The sequence below is a fragment of the Cynocephalus volans genome, chromosome 10 (genome assembly GCF_027409185.1).
Source record: "Cynocephalus volans isolate mCynVol1 chromosome 10, mCynVol1.pri, whole genome shotgun sequence".
In the NCBI taxonomy this organism is placed as follows: domain Eukaryota; kingdom Metazoa; phylum Chordata; class Mammalia; order Dermoptera; family Cynocephalidae; genus Cynocephalus; species Cynocephalus volans.
In genome coordinates this window covers 110,554,729-110,579,678 of record NC_084469.1, presented here as the reverse complement: position 1 = coordinate 110,579,678, position 24,950 = coordinate 110,554,729, and the positions used below count along the sequence as shown (strand labels likewise).

At 47.1% G+C, this 24,950-nt stretch overlaps 1 protein-coding gene across 8 annotated transcripts in view; it reads left to right on the top strand.

Annotated features, from left to right (window-relative positions):
- GATAD2A (GATA zinc finger domain containing 2A) overlaps positions 1 to 24,950 on the top strand; it is a 95,406-nt gene that overhangs the window by 1,221 nt on the left and 69,235 nt on the right. For 5 of the 8 annotated variants that reach the window (XM_063111713.1, XM_063111715.1, XM_063111719.1 and 2 more), the window contains exon 1: positions 11,704 to 11,958. The exons of 1 other annotated variant lie outside the window; for it this stretch is intronic. The gene's annotated coding sequence lies outside the window, so the exon portion shown is untranslated. Of the gene's footprint in view, positions 1 to 11,703; positions 11,980 to 24,950 lie in introns of those variants that run through there. 2 more of the 8 variants (XM_063111712.1, XM_063111718.1) reach the window with 2 other exon arrangements.

Here is a 24,950-nt window from a genome sequence, read left to right as displayed (position 1 = left end):
ACTCTTCCTTCATTTATCCTTGGAGACCCAACTTCAGGGTTCCCCTATTTCTGTTTGTGGCACTCACTCCCCTCCATTGTGGGGGGAGGGACCAGAAATGTGCCCCCCACTTTAGTCTTCTTTCTTGCCAGTCTGAGGAGTCTTCTCTGGACTTATATCTCAGCTTCCAGGGGCCCAGGGGATTTTGTGGCTGGACGGGAGAATTAGGGGACAGGCCAAAAGTATGGATTTTGCATGTCATTATAAGACCTAGATTTGGAGGAACAGGAGCTGCTGCTAAATGACCACCTTGGCTACTCCATTTTCCAGTCATGAGGACACCATAATGTTGTCAGGCCAGTGTGGTGGCAAGAGGGATAGGGCAGAAGCATTGTCTCCCCATTATCACACTGTTGATGCAGACCGACCTTTTTCCTGTCCTCTCCCTCAGTCCTCCCTCTGCATGGTATCAACTCAACCTTCCCTCCTCCTCCTCCTTCAAAAAAGAGAAGAAAATCCTTCAGGTCTTCCTGCTGCATTTTCTCTCCCTAAGTCCTCTTATTCACCCCTTGATCAATAGAGGATCCCATTTGTGGGCCACTCTGATTTGAAAGGCAGCGCAAGAAGCAGGAAATGGGTCACTTTAGATATAGAGAGAGTGGAAGGGAGGCAAGGGACAGAGGGTTTGACTACATTTCTGTAAGCTTTAGGTGACTTCAACCTGGCCCAAAGGAAGTTTTTACATGGCTTTTACAAATCTCGTAGGTACTTTTTTAATGGCCCACCCTGAATCCAAGTTCACTCTAGTAGCTAATTTTATCTGCTTTGCCAAACGCAGAGCTCTCTGGAGCCCAAGTAGATGAATGCTGGCATTGAGAGATGGCCCAAAGGACAGGAATGAACTCAGTTTGAAACCTGAGTAACTTGTAACCACTTCATGGCCATGCACAAGTCTCAAGCGAAAAATGTGGGGAAAACTTGCCTGAAGTGGAGCTCTGAAATATAGGCTGAACTCTTATTTGGCTTAGTGATTCAACAAGTTCTTCCCTCTGACTCCAGTAGAACTGCAGTTCACTTTACGCTTTGACTTAAGGCTGTCTCTGCCCTATTCGTTTCCATCTGGGTCTTGCTTAATTTGAGTCCTTTGTGAAAGACTCCTGCCGGGGCTATAATTTGAGTTCTAAATCTGTCGGAGGACCATGTGGACACAAGTTTCAACTCGAGCTATTTTCTTCTGTGGAGAAGTGCTTGGAGAATTTCCTGGGCTCTCTGTTCCTGGGGTAGTCAAGTCCAGGCAGGAGGCTGCTGCAGACCTGGTTGCTCTTCTACTCCCTCTTCCTGGTCAGCTTTAGGCATTGCCCTGAGAAGAAGGGGAAAGATAGTGGGAGCTTGGGGATTAGAGTGTCCTGAGATGAGGGTAGAGAAGTGCCTGCACATATTTATTATTTTATTTTATTTGTCATATTTATTATTTTAAATGAAACCTATAGGACCAGCAGGTGGGGTGTTTAAAAAAAAGAATGCGCAACTTTAAAGTCAGAAGGACTCAGTTCACATTTTGGTTCTGCTGTTCCTAGTTGTGTGGCCTTGGATAAGTTATGGTACAAAATCGGCACGTTATTAAATATTTGAGGGAACACATCTCTGTGAATGTGTGTGAAGGTGCCTACATATGGGAGGTGCTTCGTAGATGGGTGAGTGAATATTTGAATCTGAGATAATGAACTGGAGGCGGCCAGCACAGCTCCTGGCACATTGTTGGTAGGCAATAAAGTTTGGTCGTTGTGCTCATGAGATTAGGGTCCTGGCCTGGACTCCCAGATCAGGAAGTGCTTGACATTGTGCCAAGGCTAAATATGCCCAAAGAGAAAAAAAGTTGGTATGTCTCTTGGAAAACCCACTATCCCCCTTAGTCTCTTAGCCAGAGTTTTTCTGTGTTCTGATACCAGATGTGAGATGGATTTGCTGTGTGGCAGGGTGTTTGTGTTTGCTTTGGCCTTGGTATCTCCCTCTGTAAAATAGGGTAATTTGTGAGTGAAGACAAGTAAGGAGATGTATTACTCTAATTAGGCCATAGGCAAAAGAAGATTATAATGAACTTGAAGAATTGTGGGAAGAATAAAGTTGGTGAACCATAACCTAAAGAATCATATCCAGGGCCGGCCCGTGGCTCACTCGGGAGAGTGCAGTGCTGATAACACCAAGGCCCCAGGTTCGGATCCCATATATGGATGGCCGGTTCGCTCACTGGCTGAGTGTGGTGCTGACAACACCAAGTCAAGGGTTAAGATCCCCTTACCGGTCATCTTTTTTAAAAAAATAAATAAATAAATAAAATAAATAAAGAATCATATCCATAGTTTGAGACTGCTTGAGTGATATGCAGTTACCTGGTGAGGGATCTGTTCTTACACTTTAGAATCTTGAAAGAAGACCCATTCTTTCATGGTAATGGATCAGATTTGGGGACAAAAGACTGGGAAAGTGATGTACAAAGGCATTTGACACCATACAATAATAGTACTTTGAGAGGGCCAGTGTGTGGCTTAGTGCCCATGAGGAGATCAGAATTCACATTGAGCTACAAGGACCCAGGATCCAAAGAACTGTGGAGATGCTAACACAGCTTCTGGGGGTGGGGTGGGGGGTGAGATGGTGTGGATGGGGCGGGCAGGACGCTTTTTTTTTTGATGGGCGGAGGCTGTCTTAGTAATTAGTGAAAGCCCTAAGAATCATGACCCAGGCTTCTTCACTTCCTAGAGTTGGGACAGATGGCACTCTGCCTCTGATGCTAAAACCCAGGGGAAAATAATGGGTGAAAATCTGTGCTAGGCCCCTAGTGGGCTACCCGCTCCTAAGTTTGAAAAAAAAGTTTTTTTTCTTGAAATATATCTCCTCCCTCCTCCCTTCCTCCCTCTCTCTCCCTCTCTCTCCTCCTTCCTTTCCCACTTCTACTCTCTCTCTCTCTCTCTCATACACACACAACACACAACGTGACTTTGGTATCGAAGCAAAGAAATATCCACCAATCTTAAATTTCTCTCAATTATTATTTTGCTGAAGGAAAAGGCTGGTTCTCAATTCTTTTAAGGACAGTTATTCCATTATATGAGAAAGGAGCAAAGTTTATTTTTAAATTACAAAAATAAACAACTTTAAAGGGATCACTCTCCCCTTTGAAATTATGCTGTGTTTCTTGTGTGCCACACACTTCACTCTAGTGGATGGTGGTGCCACCACCACATCTTTTTATCTAACAGGAAGTTTTTAAAACTTTTTATTTTTTAATTGAAGGATCCTTACAGCAATAAAAAACCTGAGATAGTTAGAAATGATATTGATCTAAAAAAAAGAAAACAAAGAAAAAAAGAAATGATATTGATCTAGGTACATTTATTAGATGTAATGTAACGTGGTTATTGGTTGGTGGGCAGATCTAAAAAGCATGTGGGTCTAAACACTGCCAGCTTCTAACTGTGGATGATAAACTCTTGATTTATAAAACTGAAATAGCTAGGGAAGTCAGGGTTTCCTTCCTGTTGGAGACAGCATTGGGGGTATTAAATCCCTGTGGGATCTTGATGATAAGAAATAAGCTGACCTCTTTTGGAATTGGGAAATACTACTGTATGGAATGGTTCTATCTAAATGAATGGATGGTGTTATTTTTAATTTCTAGTATTGAGTTTGGCTTTATCCTCTCTGCAACTTGACTGTCTTTGTTTATACTGGTGTGTCATTTGAATGTGAGTTTATTCCTCTAAACTGGCCTATAAAGGATGTGTGAGCACTCAAATAAGAGCTTTATGTACCACAGGTTTTCTTGTGTGGCATATATATGTATATTTTTTAATGCAACTTAAATTGGATTAAAACTTATAAAGCGTTAAGTCTTCTGGCTTATGTAACTTCTCAATGCCAGCAAATAATTTAGCAATAAATGTTTGCTGCCTATGATGTGGGTGCTGGGTGCGGGGGGTCTAGCACAGAGCAGGACTAACCTAAGGAGCTTACATCTCATTTGCAGACAGATAAACAAACAAATGAATGAAAGAATATTGTGGGGTTTCTCTGAGAATATCCCTAGATGCTGCAGCTAGCCTCATTGGGAGCTTGCGGTGGAGTTTCTTGCTTGGGGTTTAGAAGTGAAACTTCACTACCTCTCTAATTTCCTCACTGGGCTTCTTTTTCCTCCCTCTAAAAGGAGGCAAAAATTATGGAATTTTCCCAGTTGATTGTCAGCTGTTGGCAGTTGTTCATCCACCATGACCGTGGCTGTAATCTTGGACAAACAAGAGAGAATCTGGGATGGTCACTGTGGGGAGCATTTTCAGCTTTTCTTTTCTTTCTTTCTTTTTTTTTTTAAATTATGAAGATGACCGGTAAGGGGATCTTAACCCTTGACTTGGTGTTGTCAGCACCACGCTCAGCCAGTGAGCGCACCGGCCAGCCCTATATAGGGATCCAAACTCTTGGCCTTGGTGTTATCAGCACCACACTCTCCCAAGTGAGCCATGGGCTGGCTCTCAGCTTTGCTTTTCTTGAAGTTCATGGTGGTGTGTGCTTTTGGAATCCTGTGGCATTTCTTCATGGCAGTCCATATTATGTGAAGAGATGAACAGCTCTAAAGGCCTTTCCCACCTTGCTTGAGATCTTAAGAAAAAAAAATTCAGACAAGGGGGGGAGGTGGGGCTGGCTGTTGCTGATAGCATAGGAAAAGTGGAATTTCCAATGGGTGACTGTTTTGTCATGTATTGCTGGATTCTCAGTGTGCCGAGTTCCTTCTGCGCTAGAGTTCCCAATTACACTGGGACTGGGAAGGTGCTATTTTGACTTTCTTATGTTGGGGCAAGTCTGGAAGTCTTAGATTTGATGTTAGTGCACATAGGTCAATTATTTGACAGGTGCTTTTCTTAAGTAAGTGTATCTGTGAGAGGTGGAGCCAGAGAGCAGGGCTGGACACTTATTTAGGGTATGGCCTCCAGGGAGGGAGGATATTATGAGGAGAGTTTCTGGTAATCTGTTTTTTTTTTCCTCCTTCCACCCAAGTACTGACTCTGGAGGTGAAGAGGCAGGCCCAGGCCGGAAGTGGGTGTGGACAAGTAATGCAACTGTACACGTGACCAAGCTTCCACCTCTGGGCTTCTCTGCCCTTGGGAAGTGGATGCTTGCTCCCTCCTCACTTCCTGTTCTCCCTTACTACAGGCTGAATTCTTGTGCCCCAGTCTGAGCATGAAAAACAAGTTCAAGTTCTCCCTTTTTCCTTGGTAAACCAGTGGACCTGCACTTGGCAGTTCTGGGGGCTCAGCTAATGTAATCACAAACTCAAAGGTGTATCTAGCGGGGTGGCCAACAGGATGGTTTCTTGTTGCATTATCAGTGTTCCCTTCAGGAGCTTGCCTGCACCGAGGAGTGCCCTGGAGGTGTGTATAGATCTTAAAGAAGCAGAGGGTAGATGAGCCCTTCAGCAAGAGTGTGCTCTTCAAGAGTGGTTTGCAGTTATTTATGTCTTTTTACTTTGTAAAAGTACCATGGCAGGCCCTGTGTGTAGTAGAAACTTTAGAGCCAGAAAACCTTGGGTTTGAATCATATTCCACCACTTGCTGGCATGTGACCTCAGGAAAATGACCTAACTGCAAGTGGCCTAATCTTTTTGAACCTCAATTTTCTCATTTGTGGAGTAGGGACAAACAGCACGAGACCAGATTGTTGTAGCTGCCTAGTAAAGGCAGTTGTTACAGAATTGTATTAAGGCTGACTGTCCCTCTTGAGGTTGGCACCCAAGTTTGGACAACTATCTATGGCAGTTTATACTGCCCAAGAGCAAACCAGTCCATGACGGGCCACAGGCTGGGTGCCTCTGAGGGCTGGTGATCTAGAGGTTCCTGGATTGGATGATTTTTCCCAGTGAGATCCTTCAGTTCATTGTAGCCTTATGCTGCTGCTTAGTGTACTTGCCACATGGACTTTCAGTGCCTCCTGAAGCATGATGGGGTACCTGGGAAAAAGGCTCAAAACTAGACTCTATGTGGCTGCAGTGTGTCCTAGCAAGCCTTAACTTCAAGGAAGGAAGGAAGCTTTACCTTCAAGGAAAATGGAAATATTCATTTACCTTGCTAAGGGTCAGGCACTTGGCTGGGAACAGAAACTCATAGGTAGGCTATCAGGAAAAGTCACGAGCATGAACTGGTAAGTGCAGCAAAGTGCTACAGTTGGATGGGGGAAGAAGTGGGCTATGGGGAGGAACTACTTGTTGGGTGGCTAGTCATCGAGGGGAGAGGAATAGCGTGGGCACTGGCAGGGATCTGGAGGTAAAAAATGGCCAGGTGAGTTCCTGTGAACTGAAGAGGTTATGCTCTTCTTAAAGTCAGAGTTATAACTAAGAACTTTGGCAAGAAAAGCCCAAAGTTACCTTCAAAGGTAGGAAGTCTTATAAGATGTGCCATAGTAAGATCCTAGATTGAACTCAAATTAGAATAATATTTAAATTGAGCTTTCAATGAGCATTTTGAATCAGGAACCAATGATGGCCAGTGAAATCAGGCTATCTAGATCTCTTTGTAATGGTATGCTGTCTTTATGGAGTTTCACTTCGTAAGGAATTTTAAATGAACAAATTTGGGAGCTGCTTCTCATTTTTTTCTTTTAAAATTGTCATTATTTAAGCTGGTCTAAAATTCTTGGGCCGGCCCATGGCTCACTCAGGAGAGTGTGGTGCTGATAATACCAAGGTCACAGGTTCGGATCCCATGTAGGGTTGGCTGGTTAGCTCACTGGGTGAGCATGTTGCTGACAACACTAAGTCAAGGGTTAAGATCCTCTTACTGGTCATCTTTAAAAAAGAATAAAAATTAAAAAAAAAAAATTCTTAACACATTAGAGCAATTTTTAAACTTTCATTACATTTTCAAGCTTAAGGCTTTATATTTAACCTCTCAAGCATCTCTATTGAAGGTTGAGTTTTGACCTAAATTTGAAATAAAGATCTTACTCCTACCAAACCAGGAGTTGGTAAAATATAGGCCTGATTACATCTGCATGCGAGAGGGCCTGGTTGTTATCAAGCTGTGAAGGAACATACAAACTAGAAAGACCCTCTGCCTGTATTTTTAATGGTGAAATGCATTTCACTATAAATGGGGGGATGGGGAGGTACCTGTCCTATTAGGAAAATACTTAGGAGGAATAAAAACATTCCTCTTTTCTTCAGAATATGTCAGTTTGGAAGATCTACCATTTAACAACTGGGGAGTGGGGTATGAGCTGGATGCCAAGTTTTTAAAACATGTTTTTCTTCATGTTTAAACCAATGATGCTTATTAGCAGATCGATGATGTGACTAACACTCTTTGCTAAGTGGATTTGAATAAGCTGATCTCTAGGTTCAGGACTGTCATTTAGCCTTTTTTTTTTCCTTTGGTAGTTTTCTGATTTTCTTTTTTGCTTTAATTCATAGACAACATAGAAACATAGTTTACTTACTAACTTTTCAAAGACTGAAGATTGATCTATTTAGGTGGGATTTTTTTGGTAAACATATATAGACATAAAAGAGGTATTCCTTGCCAACTAGTGACACATGCAGATGAAAACGGGGCGTGGGGGGGAGATACACTTCCGGTTCACCAGGACACTTCTGAGCAGTTTGTACTTAACCCTTTAGGGAAGTGTTTGTGCTCAGAACTCTGTAATAGCGGGACAGTGTTAGGGCCACACAGAAATTCGTTCTGGACTGTCTAACTGAAGATGCCCGATTGCAGATGGAGGCTGAACTCCACTTTGTAGAAACACTAAGTGTAAGGCATTCAAAACAAACACATGGTGACAAAGTGGGCCACATCTAGAGAGCTGTGTTTCAGAGAGCTTTTCAGCATAAATGACAGAGATGGGGACAAAGGGTGCTAACTCTGTCCCACAAACTCCTGATTTAGTGTGAGAATTTCCTGATTAAAAAATGACACTTCTTGTGCCGTGGTAGTGCATTGGCAGTATTTTATTTTTTCATAAAGCATCACTGTAAGAGTCCCTTAGCTATTTTCTGGTCCTTGAAAAAAGTCTCAAAAATATCAAAGTACCAAGGAAATCAAATTCACATAGAAATTAATCTTTTCCTTTCCTTACCCAGCTAATTTCATTGTAATCTCACCATGTGAACATGGATTTGTGCTGAAATAAGAAACTTTAAATAAAACAATCCTCCTGTAGGGATTGTGGTTACATTGTCCCTAAACTCAATAAAAAGTTTTAGACTTCAGAGTTCTGAAAATGCAAAGTATGGAAAGCAGTCAGTGATCCTTTTCATAAGGGTAATTAAAAACACTTGGTATACTTTTGAATGAACAACCTGTTTATTCTTCTTTAGAGAGCTTCTCAGAAAACACATGGGAGCCTTGTATCAATGTGTGATAGCAGTAATCTCAAAATTGGTTAAAGCCTACATAACTAGGTCTTCTTAGTTTGGGTTTGCTTTACTTGTGAACTTAAGCAAGTAGTTGACTGTTCATTCTGTTTTTTTTTTTTTTTTTAAAGATGACCGGGAAGGGGATCTTAACCCTTGACTTGGTGTTGTCAGCACCACGCTCAACCAGTGAGCCAACCGGCCATCCCTATATAGGGATCCGAACCCGTGGCCTTGGTGTTATCAGTACCACACTCTCCTGAGTGAGCCACGGACCGGCCATGTTCTGTGTTTTGAAAGGAAAAAGCATCTAGGAAGTTTAAAGGATAGTGAATCCATCCTTTTTTAGGCTTTTCTTCCCCAAAGTCCCTACAGTAAGGTATTTTGGTTTAGCTGGCTCTGGCCTTTGCCTTAGCTGTTCTGGATGCCTGGGATACTCAGCTGGCTCCAATGTCACATCACAAAAATTTTCCAGACCCCTGCCCAGGCACGGGAGCAGTCCCTTCCTCTGTATTTCCTCAGTCTTTCTTATGAATGTATTTTCTCCATTGAAATCATTCTGAGTCTTTCTTTCTATTCTACCAGCCTGTCAGCTTCTGCAGTATGTGTCTATAGGCTCCTAGGCCTGCAAAACTCTTGGGGTGAGTGGTCTCTTGGATAGTTCTTATCAATTAGTGGTTATCACATAAGACATCTTAAGTTTTGTCCACCGGAAACTTCAAAGGAATTTTTTAAATTAAAAAAAAAAGTATACTACCTTGAACATTCAGTAGGTGATGCTACTCCTTTTCAGTCAGTTTTACACTACTGTGGAGCCTCTGGCCAATTTCTGCCAAAAGTGACATGAACATGGAATTTGGCCCAAATTTCTTTTCTTCATCCCTGGGTTGTGTAGGAACAGGTCAGAGGGCTGAGCCCGTGGCGCACTCGGTAGCGTGCTGCGCTAGCAGCGCGGCGACGCTCCCCGCCGCGGGTTCAGATCCTATATAAGGATGAGCGGTGCACTCCCTGGCTGAGCGCCGGTCACGGAAAAAAAAACAAAACAAACAAAAAAAAAAAAAACAAGGAACAGGTCAGATGGTGTTTGGAAGTTTATCTAATAGTACACTTGAAAGATGATTAGACTATTTTTGCAGAGGTTAGGGTGGAGGGAGGCCTGGTTATTATTAGCAAGGATTTGGTCTATGAAAGATATGAAGTTTAAAATGAGTTTGGAAGAAAATTTTGTTTAACTAAATAACAGAAGTGTTTTAAAAAGTACAATATTAATAATTGTTATCCCTGAATATTAATTGACTGCCTTGTTCTTAGGGCAAAGGGAAAAGTTTGAGAAAAACATGTTTCTAGCTCTAGTTGTCCCAGAGTTTCTTCAACTTTAGAATGGCATCTGAAGGTGATTGCATCATATTTCACAATCACCCAGTTGAACCATTTGCTATTTAGTCCAGCACTAGGCACCAAAGCAGCAAGGTCTTTAATCCAAGCAGCCGTTTGCCCTGTGAATTAGGGACCACAAACACGACTGGATTCACTGTCACTTTATCCATCTACACACCTGGCTCTCTCTTCCTATCACAGAAATAAACCCTGTAGCTATTTTATACATACACACACACACCCTGCCACTTTCCCAGCTTGAGAAATTGGCACTGCCCTCTGGAGCAGCCCACCTGTCACCAGTGCACACCTCAGTCCACAGGGGTGTGTCATTAATATGTTGCAGCTGATGCTTCCCTCTTTAAAACAGGGTGGTTGTCACCTTGGTGACTCACACAGGGCTTGCCAGCTCAGACTCTGGAATCCCTACATTTATCTCAAGTCTCGGGTCTCCCACCTGACCATACTTTGCTCTGTTTGTAGTTAATTAAGTTGGCACTAATCAAGACCCAGGTGAGGAGCAGTGAGGTAATATTTTATTTATATTGCTTTAGTATACATTATCTGATTAATCGTTGTAGCATCAGCATTCTCAAAACGTATAGCCACCAAATTAGAGTGAAAATCCTGGATATTTGCTCTAACCTGTCCTTGCACATGGGATCGGGGAGCTTTCTGAATTCCTCCACCACTCACCTGTTTGAGAATAAGACAGTTTTTTGTTTGGTTCGTTTTTGAATTTTAACATTTGAATTTCTTTGTAGCAAAGCAAAGCATAATTACTGACAAAACTGGGTCATGGAAGGTATTTGGGGTCAACAATTTGTATTTTGTATCATTTTTAGGGTGAGGAATGCCTCTGTTTTTGCCCAGGAGAGATTGTGCCAGATGTTGCATTTATCAGTTCGAAGATTTCGGGAAGTGGGGTGGGGGGTGGAATCAACGACAAAAAGTTGCCAATTTTGTGTGGAACTCAACACAGAATTAAAAAGGGGCTTTTTGGAACTTACTGTTTAGGGGAGCAATGTAGCAGAAAAACAATTTTATAAAACTTGTTCTACGTGAAGTGCTTTTCAAGTTTGGGGTCGATAACTGATCGTGGGTGGTAATTAGATTGATTCTCCCTTTTCAAATAGGATAGAAAATATCAATAGTACGTTGCAAGTGGCAAAGTTAGGTTGGGTGAAATTTTTGTTTCAGTTGTGAAGAATGTATGCACTTGGATGTGCTATAAAAAAATTAAGAGTCACTATACAGGAGTCTAGGTGTCTCATCACAAATTATGTTTTAGCGCTGGAAAAAGAACATGCAAAGAGCCCGTTTTGGTGATTCTTCACAACCTGATCTTGACACTGAGGGCCCTTCGTGATTCTAAATTCCCATGAACTTTTCTTCCCTGCCGAGATTGTATTTCGCGTTGTGTGGCTGAACATTCCCCAAGCCCACCCTCTCTCAGGTGAGCCTCCCGTGTCTGCTCCCTGCCACCAGCGAGGAGGCAAGAGGGCGCACTGGGAGGTGGCTGGGGGGCGCGCAGCCCTCCCGCGCCGTGACGGGGTGGTCTGGTGCTTTCTTCTGGGAACTCGGCTCCCTGCGCCGGAGAAGCGACCATCCAGCCCCTCTCCGTTCCGCCCGCGCCCAAAGACGCGCGGCGGCTCCGCGGGGTGGTGCACGCCAGCCGCGTGCACAGGCAGCACCGCGCTGCCGGGGGCGCCGGCGCGGCGCAAGGAGCCCGCGTGGGAAGCCCCCGTGCTGAGCGAGGAGTCGGGGACGGAGGCGGTGCTTCCGGGCGGGCCTGCCTCCCCTCCCCCTGGAGCCCCGCCCACTCCGGGCCCCGCCCCTCGACCGCGGGCCCCGCCCCCCCGGGCGCGGGCGCGGGCGGGCGGCGTCGCCTTTAAGAGCTCCCCGGTGTTTTGGGGGCCGCGGGCCGGGCGCGCTGACCTGGTGCGCATGTCCCGGGCGGTGACGCCGGCGCCGGGCTCCATGTGTGCGGCCGAGGGGCGCATTATCTGGCCGGCGGCGCGGGAGGGCAGGCGGACCGGCGGAGCGAGCGCCGCGGGCCCGGGTGTCCCCACTGGCGGAGCGAGCGCGCGCGGCCCGGCGCCCCTGGCGCTCCCGCCGCCCCCGCCGCCCGGCCCCGCTGGAGACCCCGGCCCCGCAGCCCTGCGAACTCGCGCGCTGCCCTAGGGCCCTCCGGCCGCGGCCGGGTGAGCTCGGGACCAAACTTGGTGAGGGCGGGGGCTGGGGAGGGGGCCGCGAGCGGGTGTCCGGACGGGGCGGGGGGCCCGGGACCCGGGTGCCGACCCGGCGGCACCTCGCGGGTGCGGAGAAGTGGGAGCGAGTGAGTTCCGCCGCTCGCGCTGCCTTCTGCCTGCCTCTCGCCGCCCCGGAAAGTTCGTGTCCGACGCCGCCGGGCACGTGGGGCCGCGGGGTGGGGGTCTCCCTCGCCACAGCGTCGCCCGCTCCCCCTGCGCTCCCTGCGGGGCCGCGAGAGAAGCCGGGCCCCCGGGTGCCGCGTCTGAGCGGCCAGGGCTGGCGGGGGCGAGGGCGGCATGTGGGCTCGCGGGCGGGGGTCCCGGTGGGGCGGGGGTCCCGGGCGGGCCGGGCCGCGGCGCCGAACCCTGAGGCGGCCGCGGCGACTCCGGATCCTGTGTCAGAATAAAAGTCCCGCGCCCCGCCCGCCCCGCCCTCCCGCGCCCTTCCTCCCTGACCCCGGGCCGCGGGACCCTCCCGGCGCCCCAGCCTTCCAGCCTTCGTCAGGGCCCTGCGCTCCAGATTTGCCTCCCCTTCTAGGCAGTGGCCCCGCTGATTTCTTTTTCCCCACCTGGGTGGGTCAGCATCGGTGACTAGACAGCGGCAGCTGGCCTTTTAAAGGGATTATTGCCAAGAATCGGAATTGATCATTTCAACAAGGAAAAGCTTATGGGCAGGCAGGGCCCCCGCCGAGAGCGTGAGTGACACTTGATGTGTGCGCACGCTGGGCCCAGAAATGAATGGGGATCCCTCCCTCAGGAACTGGACGACAGCCGTTGGGTGCATGTTTCTGGTGTGCCCAGAGAGTTTTGCAGAGACTGCTTGCTTTTGTGTATCTGATCCAAAAGTCTTCAGGTGTGTGGTTCATCCTTATCTTAGGAGGTTTGCATTCTCTAGATCAAAGTCCGGGTGAGTCACTTGAGTCTTTAATTTTCTCTCTTCCTCAGCCATTTACTTCTTTCAGTTTTCTTGGAGTACACAGTGCCCATTATATCTTCGGTTCTGTGTGCCCATTCACACAGTGACACCTCCTGGCTATGGCAGTACAGAGAAGCGGAAGGACAGACAGCCTCTGTGCAGTTGCATCAGTCTTGGACTTACCACTTCTGTTGATGTACTTTTTCTTCTGGTAGTAGTTAACAAATTTTCTTTTAAGCTAGATTAGGTGAAATAATGTTTGCCAGCACCAGTTCCTTCATATGCCCTAAGATCAGTAGCTTGTTAGATCTGACTGAAAGCTGTGGAAGAGGGCTCATGCTTGCCCCCAGATTTGCGCACCTAGTGTGTGCCAAGCTCTGCGCTCAGACATATTTAGTGCGCGTAACTATCCCACGGAGAGCAGGGGAGTATAATCCTCACTTTACAGGTGAGGAAATTGAGGCTCCTGGAGGCCAGGCTGCTTGCCCAAGGGGACTTAGTGGAGAGGCAGATCCCGGCTTGATCCGGCGCTTGGGGCTCCAAAGTCCGCTGCTGTTTGCAAGCCCAACACATCAACATTTTGAGGGAATTTCTAAAACAGGAACCCCTTTCTTGTCCAAGCTCCAGTGCACCTCTGCTTGGAGGTGGGATGATCTGGTGACTTGGGGACACCATTCTATCTTTGCTTTGTCCTAGGAGAGCAGAGTTACCAGCTGGACTGTAAGGGGCAGAGCCTCAGAGTTACCTCTTTACGTTGGTTTCCTCAGCCTCAGACAAGTTAGCCCTTTTCTAGAGGAAGCAGTAAAGGGTGGGAATTCTGAGAATGATTTTCTGGACACTCTATCCTCACTCACTTGTCCCCCTTCATCTTTCATTCCTTATTTGTCCTCTAAAATTCTGAAGCTGGTTTTTACAAGGATTGCCACTCATTTTTGGAAGTGGTGTAGAGAATGGGAGGGCTTGTATATTACTGATTTGAATGCATTGTTATTTCCAATCAAATGACATCATTTTTTTAATGTTAAGTCATCTCTATTTATGCAGTATCATTTGGCAGATCCTACAACTTTATATTTTGATAGTGAGGAAGAAAATAATGCTACTTTGGGTAAGAAAAAGCCTGGAAGAATTTGTACCAAAATGTCAATAAAATTGCTGGATTAGGATTAGCAGTAGTTTGTTTTTTCCTTTTTCTTTTAAAAAACTTTTTTAAGTACAGTATTTTTTGATTTTTTTTAAAAAAAATAAGAAACATTTTTTATTTGAGTAATGAAACATTTTAACAACCCCAATTCTCATCCCTTCAGTAGCTCCTCTGACTTGTTTTGCGTCATTTATTTTGTAAATTTCTGGCATTGAAAGTAGTGATTTCCGAATTGATAAATATATTCAATAAATATCAGAGTGCATACTGTGTCTCCAGCATTGTGCTAGGAATCTCTGCTCACTGGAGTTTACAGTGAGACTAGTGGGCACAGAATTGTAATTAACTTCATAAACATGGGGAAACTTTCAGGGGCCAAGGAGGGAAGGATGCTGTGACCTGGTGAGCCCCAAGGGGTCTTCTTCTACTGGGGTGAGAAGACAAGTAGGGTTAAGTAAGTAAAGAGAAAAAGAGAATGTTTCTGGCAGAGTGCTGGACTGAAAGGAGATAGATAGTTCTGGAGACTGGAGACTGGACAGGCAACTGGGCCCTGGAGCCTGAGGTGGAGCCTGGGATTTCCCCTGAGAGGAGTGGGACCCCAGTGAAGGGGATAAGGCAGGGACCGGTGCCATGAGGCTCACAGCCAGAACCTTTTTAGGTCTTCAACAGCAGATGACTGAAGGATGTGGGTGGGGAAGTAGAGAAGCAATTCCAAAATGCTGGCATTTTCTGGTATTTGTTCTCCTGGGAGAAAATCAAGAATGACCCACAGAGTCTTGGATATGTCAGTTCCCAATAGAGACAAAAATGTAATGGCCCTTACTGGTGGATTCAAGTTAAGGACTGTCCGCATGTGCTAACATTTAAAACCATGGACAACTCATACGCCTGTCTGGAGAACTGCCTGCTTGGACTTGAGTGTTTATGTGCCATCAAGTGAAACATGCAGGGCTATTTTCTTCAGACCTTTTTTCCCTCTGATAATTGACTTAATTTATGCTCGTTGGAGAAAACTAGGAAGATTACAAAACAGGCGAGTAGGTGAGGTCTTCTCAAGGACCTGTACTGGGGTAATAGAGCATCACTGGGACTTCTTCCTTCCTAACCGTTGGTGGGTTGGGGAGTGCGGCAGAACCAGAAGAACGAGTTGGCAGTGTCATAGTTTGAGGCTTACAGAACTATGCTACCTGCTGAGTGTGGTTGGTTGTTAGAATGGATGCTCTTGAGTTATCTGAACTGTTTCAGGAGGTGACTTCAGTCTGGCTCAGATTGCTGTTCTTTCAGGTAATGAAACTTACCTTATGTGCTGATTGTCCAAAGCTACCATCTTTGAATTGAATTAGGAAGGCAGCCTATTAAGAAGGTGAAGATAAAAAGATATGTCGTAATGTAGAAGTAGTGAGACTGGTGTTCTCAGAAATAAAAGTACTGGCTGGAGGCAGATACTGCATTCCTGTGGATTCCTGCAAACGTGATCCAGGACTTTTTAGTCAAGAGAATGTCAGATCATGGGCTTCTTGCCCTTCCCCCACTCTGTGCTTTCCAGGCTGTATTTGTGACCTCTTTTTGTCTGATGAAAATGTAGGTTAGTCTTTTAGAGGACTGAGGAACTTACTCTAATAGAATACCTGCAGGAAGTGATTGGGAATCCTCCAAAACCCTCTACGGTGTAGGGGTAAGAGCCTACAGTGGGGGAATCTCACATTTGCACACCCGGCGTCTTGCAGCTTCTCTGTGCTCTGTGCACCCACTTTTTCATTTTTTGATCTTTGCAAAGGCACCTCCTTGTACCATAGGTGAGTTTGTCAGGGGACTTGCCTTCCTGTTCTGATTCCTGGTTCTAAGGTTCTTTAGGCTGAAGACATATCTGTCTGAGTAGTGTCAAGGCCAGCATCTGAGATAGGATGTGCTGGCAGGAGATGGGTGTAGCCTGAAAGGGGGCTCCCAAAAAGTCGAGGTGAGAGTTTTTGGGAAGTTTGAGGCAGTGGGATTTTGAGCTGCTTGGCCTCAAAGATAGCCAGGCGTAGCTGTGGCTGCAGGGAGGGGAGAGCCGGGCAATTGCAGGGTGTGGGGCTGCACAGGATTGGAGAGGAAGTCCACTTGCTTGAAGGATTTGTTGAAAAACACTTCAGCCATTTTTCTTGCGGCTCTGTCTCTGGACTTGGCACCACCTGGCCTGCCTTGCCAGTCAGGTCTTTTGATTTGGTCCTTGAAACTTAACTCAGTCTAAATGAGGATGGTGCCTTTGAGCATGCTTTAAAAACACTACTGCATTACACTGGCAGACCAGCTCCTCCTGTGTCAGGGAGGCCACTCTGAGTCCAGTGCTGCCTGCTGTTTGCTGAGTGTGGCTACAGGCCTATTACTGAGCAGCAAGCAGGTCCCTGAGGCGGAGTCAGTGTGGTGAGTTCTGCGCGGCTACTTCCTAGTGACAGGACTTTGCTGAACCTCGCCCTCTGCTTCCCATTTCTGTAAAGGTGGGTGTTTACGGTATACCTTGAAGGGCTGTGCTGAGAATGTGAGATAATTAGTGCAAGTGGCCTGCCCCAGCACCTGATGCCTGAATGTGTTGTGAGTAGAATGGACAAGCCAGAGCATGAAAGCATTAACATCTCCACCTCTCGTCTGTGGAATACTTCCATGCTCGTGGGTAAGACTGTCACTCTGCCGTGTACCTCTTGGAGCCATGCCTCAGCTTTGTGCCACAGTCTGTCCCCACGTTCCAGATGGAAGAAGGCAAAGTTCTCTACAGGTCATGACACTTACTAGTATCATCTTGCTAATGATAATTCTTCAGATGGACTCGGCCCTAGCCTTTCTGATTTCAGACAAAGTATGTTTTTTCCACTAGCCCTTGGGCCTCCCTGGAGATACAAGGGCTGGGTTGGTGGTGTTTCACCAGGGGAAAGGAAGCAGCCTCTTTCCTGGCCCTAGGCTTGCTGAACCCAAGGGCCTGACTTTCAGGGATAGCCACTTCATTTGTGAGATGGGAAGCTGTTTGTCAAGCAGTTCTGTCATGGGATCTTGCCTTTGGGAACTGAGAGGGGCCCCTGCATCTCTGGCTTTATCACTGATTGGACTCTGGCCAGTGATGGAAGTAGGTTGTTGGTGCATGCTGTGGCATCTGGGAGGGCTAGGGCTGAATCTCATCCTCCTTCTGGACTTCCTCCCTTCCAGACTTATAGCTCTCTAGCTGGCTTGGGAGTTGGACAGATTGTCACTGACTACATACAGTTTGGGTGGGTCACCTGGCCACCTTGCCTCAGCTTTCTCATCTGTTGACAGGGACAGTATCTTTGACCTCACAGGATTGCTGTGAGGACAAGTGGGAACTGTTCACAAGTAGTCAGGGCTATCCCAGCCTCTGCTCCTTCATTTACCTAGGAGCCAAAATCCTTTTCCTCCCAGGCGACGACTGTACAACAGCCCCCCCCCCAACAGCGACTCACATCTCACTTGTCATGCACACTGAAACACTCAGGTTGAGGAGCAAGTTTTTCTTTATAACAGAATTCCAATGCATGCTAACAATTTGGAGGTCCTCAGAGCTCATCATAAGATGTAACCTGAAAAGTCGGTCACCAGAAGGAAAGTGAAAACCCCGTGGCCCTAAATCTGCATATGATACCAGCATAACATTTCCCCCAATCACAGCTGTTCTGTGCAATTAGTCTTTGAGTCAGGCAGGGGCTGTTAAGCTGTACTCAACACGTTCTTACCTTAGAGGCTCACTATGACCTTGGAGTTTCAGGCCAATATTTCTGTCACTTGAATTTCCAGTTGTGCTTTTTTATAATAATGACAACAGATTTTTAGTTTTCTTATGTGTTTTGGGCCAGGTTTACTCAGCCAGCAAGTTCTGAAAACTGCTTATACCACCTTCATTCATATCCTCAGGGAAACATTTTTCCCAAGTAGCTGAATGGTTTGACTGGGGAAAGTAGGAGAGTGTGGAACCGAATTCTTGGTTTGAAGGCATTGATTGAATTGGTTGAGTCATTCTAGACCTATGATCTTCTCAGGACTTGCTTATCATTGATGGAACACATGAACTTCATTTTCTGTTGTCTCATGTAGTATCCCTGGGCTTGCAAAGGGTTAATGCCCGCCCCCTTCAATGGCGTGGTTCTTTCACAGGATTCTGTAGTCATCTCCCTCCTTGGGATTCTCTTATGCCACCATGACCTGGAGAGAGTGCCAGTGTGTTTGATGTTTTCTTTAACACACTTTGATTAATTGGCCTTCCCAGTAGTTTGTATGTGGGTCATCTGTTTCCTGCCGCCCCTCCCCAAACCTTTAGTCAAGTTTTTAGTGTTGAGTCTTCCTGTCTCTTCCAGCTGTACAAGTGACATTTCCTGATGTTGAAGTCTGGGGGAGGGGTTGGTATCCTCAGATGTCATTAACAGTAGTTGCCTGGTCTGCTTGTAAAGTTTTTGAGCAAAGATATTAACATATGACCAAGTATGGATTGAAGTGTAATTGCAGCCTTACTGCAATTTGTATTTGCCAGGCCATAGCATTACAAATGTAACTGTATTTGGCACTTGGGTAGCAGGCAAATTTAGGATTCACCTGGGACTTGCTTTCTTCTGTGTGCTGTGTTCTGCTGAACCAAACACCTGGTGCATGGACTTCAAGGTGAGCCAGGCAGTCCTTGTTACAAACTGGAAAGTGAGGCCCTCCCTAGCAGAGAGAAGGGTGCCTGCACAAGGCTGACTTGAAGTCTTGAGAACATCGCACTCTTCCTGGAGCTTCCTTGGTCTTTCTGATGTCTGTGGTTCTTACTCTTTCATGGCTTGGTTAATTTTATTTTCTTCTAGCTTCCTCCTATTTTACATATGTAGGTCCTTTGGACACTATTGGCCATTTTCCTTCCTTAGGGTCTTGTCTTCTTTTGAGTCCTTAGGTTATCATGGGTGTCTGTAGTGTGAAGATGGGACAGGACAAGGGGAGGAAGAACTTAGGGCTGCTTCTGGATTCTTAGGGCTGCCTTAAAAAAAAAAAAAAAAAAAAAAACCCAGCCTGTATTTCCTATACTGGAACCGAGTGGGTGATGGCTTTAAATTTTAAGAGCATAAAACTGTTTCTCCCCATCCGTTATAAAAAAAAAATAATTGTACTTGTAGACATCTGTCAGGTGATTTGTGAGTGACCATTTCAAAATCCAAAAATGCAGCCCATGGAAATGGGGAGAAACAGACTAAATGTCAGGTCCTTCACCGGATTCCGGTGGTTGGCTATGTTAATCCAGGGCGAGAGTGAGGGCCTTAACACTCTGCTGAGAGTGCTAGATTCTAGCACAGCACAACCTGGCTGCTAAAAACACTAAGGAAAGTTATTTCTTGCATGTACTTTATATCTGGAGGAGTCTGTTCTGATTGCTGGAGTGGTCCTCAGACCGTAACACAGGAGAACCGGTTAAGGGTATTGGACATGTTTTGTTCAGAGGAGAGAAGATTGGAGGTAGGGGGCTGCAGTGGATTCCAGGAGGCCCATTGGTAAGCTGGATCTGGGCTCAGGATCGGATGGATGGCCTTTGCTGCTGCTGGCACTGCCGGGCACAGGCTTGCTCACCCTTTGGGGAGAGAGGGTTTCTCTTACTTTCTAGAGATATGCTCAGGTGACTGCCACAAAATGCAGCAAAAGTGACCATGTGTTCACCTGGGGAAGGAGCTCAGCATTGAGTGAGCAGCTCAGGGACTTGTAGCCACCTTCTGTGAGATTTAAGATGATCGGTTGCAGAAGGGAAAAGGAAACTTTAAATTGCTTAAAAAATTTAGAGTGGCTTTCTCCTGTTTAACCAGTTTTCAGAATCTGTAAACCACTATTGGCTTTTTTTTTTTTCTTTCCCTAAGTTATTTTAAAAAGTTAGTCCACCAACGTTTAAGAGCCTTAGCTGCTCCGGTGGGTGACCCATGGAGTGAAGTGCATTGTGAGCTTTGTGTCCCCACACGGTGCGCCTCCAGAACAGAAAATGGGTTGCTACCGTGGGATTCTCTAAGCAGAGCTTATTAGCTGGCTGGGGTGGGTGGGTGACGGGGATGCAGAGATGTCCTTGTGGCCAGGTGGCCATAGCTCCTGGCCAGATGCTTAGGCTGTGAGTGGCCTTGTTTTATTCCAGTGTGCTGTACACATGTAATTTTCATTACATGCCATGACATGAAAAAGTTAGGTCATCTGATCTGTTGCCCCTATGTGCGCACTGTTCTGAGAAGATAGACAGTTTTCTTGGTCTCAGGGCACCTACAGCTTCTGTGGAGCAGGCTTGGGATGCTGCACTAGACTGTTCACGAGGAGTGTTAGGAAGGGGTGGAGTTCACCCTCCTGAGCCTCAGGATTTACGGGAAGTTGTACTCGGAAAGAAGGCCAGAAAACAGGTTGTTCCGATTATTGTTGATGACCTTAAATAGGAGACTGTTTATACTTGATTCTGAAAGCATGGAGAGTCCCCAAAGGTTTCTGAGCAGGAGAGTGTGCCATCTTGAATTAGGCAGGGAAGCCAGTTGGGGGCAAAAAGGTCATTGAGGAAAGGAAGGCATGAGCTAATATTAATATGGCCTTGGGCTTGCTTGATGGCAAGTAAAAAGCAGGGACAGGTGCCAGAGACACTGTGCAGGAAGATTGGGTGGGGATTAACTGGATACAAGGGGCTGGGGACAATTCATCCGTTTGTTCAACAACTGTTGGAGTCCCTTCCCTGCTCAGCCTGTGCTGAGTCCCTGGGGTCCAGTGATGGGGGAGATGGTCTCTTCCTGTCCTTTGGGATCTTACAACCTCACAGAGAAGATAGGACAGGGTGCCATGAAGCAAGTGTCCAGGGCACCCTGAGAGAGAGGAAGCATGGGCATGCATATGTCTGAAAGGTAGCACCTGAGCAGTGATTGGAGTGTGACACAGGCCCCAAGATTGTGAGTCTCTTGTTTCAGGAGTGCTGAATTGGGTGGTTGGGCAGAGGTGAGGTGAGGTGAGCTGGATCCTGGAGAGGGGATCTGGGGAAGCTGGTTGTTGGTGAGACAGCCCGTGGCTCCCGGTGGCTGTTGTCTGCTTTGGTAGGCTGAGAGTATGCAGTGGATTGAGTCATAGAAGCCCCCTGTGACCATCAGGACCTTTGTGAACACAAGGTGTGAGTCTATCTGTGACCCTGTCTGATTGGCTGGCTCCAGGGAGCAGGTGTGCTATAGTGCTTTGTGTTAGGTGAAAGTTGAAAGAATAAAATATCTGAGGGACCATCTCACATACACAGGAAAAGTTTGTTCTGATCTGCTCCCATGAGTGAAGTAGTGATGGATGGAAGTTAGAGGGACACAGACCTTAACTTAGCCTGAGAAAGGGTTTTTTTCCCGTAGAGTTTGAGAGTCCAGGAAGAGGCTTGACGTGAGCCCAGAGCCCTGGGAGCTCTTTGGGAACCTGCATTTTCTGGAGTCTGAGGCTCTTCCAGTTTGAAGTTTTGGACACTTTTCCAGAAAGACCAAGAGCAATTAATACACTTCTCTGAAAGATCCACATGAATTATTCTGACAGCTGCTGCTTGCTGGTTTCAGGAGGCTTCCATGTTTCATGCATTGCTCAAATGTTTTCAAATCCTGGCTCTTTTGGCAGAGATTGGGGATAGAAGACAGGTGGGTGTCCCACTGTCGTGACACTTGTTTTGACAGTGAGAGGAGTTGTGGTCACAGGAAGGAAAGGAGTCTTGGGGATTTGTCACTTGGATAAAAATGACTTGGCGTCTGGCTGGTGATCACCAGGACCCCATCAGTGTCCTGACTTGGGTGTGAGGGGTGACAGTGAGGAATCAGATGAGTTAGGTGGGGGCGGGCCTGGCCCTGGCCTTTGCCCACCCTGGAAGCCCTCCTAGCTGGGCCTCCAGGCCCTGTGTCCTTGCTGTGTCAGTGGCCAGGGAACTTGTCCCCTTCCCACTGGCCTGTGTCTGCTGTGCTCACGGCCTCACATGTGAGTGCTCAGTACTGTTTGAGTGGAAGGAGGAAGGAATGTTTGCACACACATTCCCTGCCAAGGGACCCTGGTTTGCTCCTGTGGTGCCCTACGTGAGTGGTTGGTGTATCCGCATGGCTCATTGGAAACGAAGATTAGAACTGGTCCTGGTTTTGTGACACAGGCCAAGCAGTGTTTATCAAGCCCTTCAGGCCCCTTCCCTTGGCTTGACACTGGCAGGCAGGGACTCAGAAGTAAGTGCTTGTCTAGAGAGGTCACGTGGTTTTTGTGCATGAGCAACACCCTGAGAGTTTTAGTGTCTTTTCAAAAGGTGAGGGTGCGTACAAGTTGCTAAATCTGCGCAGCCCACAGGACCTGGCTTCGCACAACTGGGCTCATTCCTGTGGGAATTTTCCAGCAATTAACAGTAAAGGGTTACGTTAGTGAATACTTAGAAGAGGAATAATGAAATTCTTCTAAGGAATCCTTAGATCTTTGCTTGAGGATGTTTTCCCAGAGCTTTGGGAAGGAACTAGCCCTAAGACGGTCTCAGAGTGAGATTGTTCCCAGTGGTACAGTGGTTCAAATGTGAGCCTAGGAGCTGTCTGACCTGGGTATATCTTAACCGTGTGATCCTGGGTAGTCGCCTTGAGTTCTCTTAGCCTAAGATGTGGGCTTCAGTGGTAGTGCCTTGTGTGGAGTGCAGTAACATTGGTGGATGCCTTGTGTGGTGTGGGTAATGATGGCTATACTTCGTGTGAAATGATGGCAGTACTTTGTGTGAACTGTAATAGCAGTACTTCTTGTGAAGTAGGACAGTGATGGCTGTACCTCATGTGAAGTGTGCATAATGATGGTGTACCTTGTTCTGTGGTTATGAGGGTTAAGTGAAATGAGGCACAGAAAGTGCTGGCACTGTGACTGGCACCAAATAAAGAATTCAGTAATTGTTAGCCATTGTTATACTTTTCTTCCTTTAGTAACAAAATCTCTTGTCAACATATTACAGATGATTCTCTTGATGCCCCTGAAGTTTTCAAAAGTTTGAATCTCTGTGCTCAAAGCTTTCTCAGTAAAGGCTCAGGCCCTTTCCTTTCTGCTCTACCAAAAAGGAGGCCTGGACCGTGGGGATAACAGAACAGCCCCCACCCTGGCAGTAGCTAGAATCTTGGGGACATACAGGCAGGACCAGGGTCTCGGGCTGGTTGTTGGTGCTGGTGTGACGGTTAGGTAGAGCCTTGTTCTGTGTGAGGGGCTGGAGGGAGTGGATGAGAGGGGAGGGTAGTCTGGGGCAGTGGGGTGGCCTCATTGGAGGAGGAGAAGGAAGAAGGAGTGGTGGTGGTGGCAGCTGTAGTAGCCACGGTTACCGCAGGAGGGTCCCCTGTAAGGCTGGCCCGGTAAAGAACAAGTTGAGTGAGTTAGTGAATGCTGATGGCAGGTGACATGGAAATGCCTGCCACCCACCCTGTCCCCATGCCCTGCCCCTTCTCGCCGCTTCTAGGCTGTACCTGCTTAGGTGATGTCCCAGGGGATGTCTTGCTTGTGGTTGGGTTGTCCAGGCAGGACTGTGCTTCAGGGATGCTGGGGTGAGTAGGACTTTATGGGCCTCTTGGGAACCTGACCACACTTAGAACAGTGTTTCTGTGGGGGCACAGCCTGAGCTCTTGACAGCTGGCAGCTCAGAAGTGTGGGGCGAAGTGTGCTGGCCCCACGTATGTGTGCATGTGCACGTGTGCTGGCTCTGCGTGTGTGTGCATGTGTGCCTGTGCACGTGTTTTGACCCCGTGTGTGTGTGCTTGTGCACTGGCCCTGCGTGTGTGCATGTGCTGGTCCCGTGTGTGTGTGTGTGTGTGTGCGTGTGTTTGATGGCTCTGTGTGTATGCGCATGTGCTTGTGCGCTGACCCTCTCTGCTGGAGTGCAGTATGACACGTGCAGCCACTCTCGTGTGGGCAAGGGAAAGAACAACATTCTAGTCCATGTTGGATGTGGGCTTTGCCTGGCAGAGTCCTGCCTCCTGTGAGGCCTCGGCTTACTCTGGGGGCAAGTCTCAGATGCAGGTGAAGTCTTGGAACGTACAACCTCAGGTTGCGTGGCTTTGCATATTTATTCAGACCTTCTCATATTATGACACATATTTGTGTGAAATTTGCATTGCACCTTATAACACATCCGAGTTCTAGTACTAAACCCTCTTTTTAGCAAGGAGACCTCCCACTAGAGGCAGGGAGTGCAAGCATGTTTCGAGGCTCTATTTTCCTCACAGTTTGGCCTTCGCTGTCTCGCTACTCTTGGAGCAGGGTTCTCCTGGTATTTGAACCCCAGCGCAGTTTCCTCCGTGCTAGTTCCCTAGAAGCTGGCTGTTTGGCTGTGTCAAGCAGAACTCCTCCTGGCTGGCAGGGTCGCGTGTCCACCTGCATCACCTCTCCCCCAGCCTTGACGTCCCTCTGTGAGGCTGGGGACTCATGGGACTCTCATGAGGATCAAGTGATGGGAGGTGTCTGTGTAGGGCTCTGGGAAACTTTGATTGCCCAGAGAGGTCAGGCAGCCCACCCTCATCTCCCCCCCTACCTCGTCTGAGACCTCAGGGAGGCTCTGCTTCTTCCTTCTCAGCCTCAGTTTACCTTGCTGGGGCTGGGGGTTGCAGTGAGGAGAGTTGACAGTTCTGTGAAACACCCTGTCTGAGGAGCCCACACTCTTCCCAGTGTCCTCCCGTCACACATCTGTTGTCCGATACATTGTCAAGGTGTGGAGTCTGTTCATGTCCTTACATTTCTCCATTTGTTCTTAATTGGTTTGTGTAGCACCAGCCATGATTCCATGACAGATGTCACCATCGTCTAGTTTCTTCCTTCACACTTTGCAGCAGTTTAAAGTCAATCACACGATTTTTGTGATGGCTGTGGTGCATCATCAGATTTTGTGGCAGTGAGGAAGCATTTGGGACCAGGAGC